This window comes from Quercus suber, unplaced genomic scaffold (genome assembly GCF_002906115.3).
Source record: "Quercus suber isolate HL8 unplaced genomic scaffold, Cork oak 2.0 scaffold_266, whole genome shotgun sequence".
Lineage (NCBI taxonomy): Eukaryota > Viridiplantae > Streptophyta > Magnoliopsida > Fagales > Fagaceae > Quercus > Quercus suber.
In genome coordinates, this window is record NW_027069722.1 from 436,026 (window position 1) to 437,794 (window position 1,769).

General features: G+C 33.6%; 1 long non-coding RNA gene across 1 annotated transcript; it reads right to left on the reverse strand.

Moving 5' to 3' along the window:
* Positions 1-69: 69 nt before the first annotated feature.
* On the reverse strand, positions 70-891 carry LOC136070875 (uncharacterized). Its single transcript, XR_010632141.1, has 2 exons — positions 488-891; positions 70-371 (listed from the first exon to the last, which is right to left on the reverse strand). It is a non-coding gene; the product is annotated as an uncharacterized LOC136070875 (long non-coding RNA).
* Between the last annotated feature and the right edge of the window lie 878 nt (positions 892-1,769).

Sequence of the window (1,769 nt, forward strand, 5' to 3'; positions counted from 1 at the left end):
AATTAAAAAAAAAAAAAAACACTCAGCCATCTCAAGCATAAAAACTAACCAAAGATAAATCTGCCTTCATCTCAAGAAGCTTTGAATTAGTTTCATTCATCAAAAAGTACTTTAATTTTAGTCTTGAATATTTTCTTGGCATCCAAACAGCAAGAATCCAAAATCCCAAAATAAAAATCCCCATAAAACCCAATTGAACAAATTCTTCATAGCTGGTTCATGTAATGGCCTAGTTTGTCTGGCGGATGATGCTTCCAGTGGTGACCATGTCATTTTTCTATTTCTCTGGAACCCTTCAATTCGTAAAGCCATATCCCTTCCAATCCCTGCTGTTAATATCCCAGCTTCTTATAAGCCCATCTTGGGTTTGGCTATGACCATGATTACAAATTAGTGAGACTTGTGTACCTTCAAGGTTGCACACATGGCACCAAATCTAAACTCAAATTTTCAAAAAATTTGCACATATTGGAGCCAAAATCCTTACCGTGCACAGATCGGATCTAAAATTTTGGAGGATTCCTTGTTGCATGTTGGATCTTCGGTTTTAGGAGGGATTGGCAGCAAGATTTTTTTTTATGGGTTTAGGTGGCTATGGTTTTTGATAAGAGGAACGAAAAAGGAGGAAGAGTGAGGAAGAAAGATGGAGAGAGAGTCTGATGATTTCGAAGAGAGAGGAGAGAGAGTGACGGTTTTAGAGAGAGAGAGAGTATGGATATGCGTGTTGGACGTTTAGAAAGTGAGAAACGTTGCAACTTAACGGACAATACAAACTAGTAAAACTCATCATGTGCATTTCACATGATATTAGGACAAGTGTCACCATGAATTGTTGCCACCTAATCCTGTTTGTAGCAATTCCTGCACACTTGTTTGCAGCAAATCCTTGTCCTTTTTTTAATAGGTACATATGTTATATGATAGACGGATTATTTTAATAAGAAATAAATATATGATAAAGAAAAGTCAAATTATAAAAAGATGAAAGGAAAAGTACCTGGAAAGTGGGAATGCCACACAGGGCAACACGGCTCCAAATTACAATCTACCCACTTGCTTTTGTAGATATTCTAGAGAAGGTTTTAACCACACACTCATAAACGTGGTTATCTAATCTACTGTCTGCATTTACTGTTCACACAAAAGCTATGTTACATTGTAAATGACGGAAACTAGAATCTAGAGGAAAGAAAAAGTGAAAAACAGAACAAAAATAAAAGGTGAAAATACACTTTTTTTTTTTCCCGCATTTTAGGTCAATTCTGATTTTGGTTCCAAAATTATTTTACCACTAATATAATCCTCCTTTTAAAAAAGTCCCTAAAAAAAAAAATTGATTATATTTTGGTTCCTGCTGTCAACCCACTAATAGAAAATGCTGATATAGCAGACGAAGGCACAGTTAACACAAAAAATACTGACATGGCTATTAAAATAATATTTTTAAAATGCCACATTAGCATCCGCATCAACATACACATCAGGATCATATTTTTGAAAATTAATTTATCAATTTTAACAAAATTAAAAAAATAAAAACAAATTAAAAACGTAAAAACACAAATTCAATTTATGTTGAAGAACATGAATAAACAAGAACTTAAACCCAGATTACAAGAACACAAACCCAGCTCACAAGAACGAAGAACATAGTACTCAAAATATTTTCTTTTCCAACATTTCTCATAACTCAAATTCAACTAAATACGTAGAATTTCATCCCAAATATATCTCCAAAACCAGTAAATCAAAACCTAGCCAAATCAACA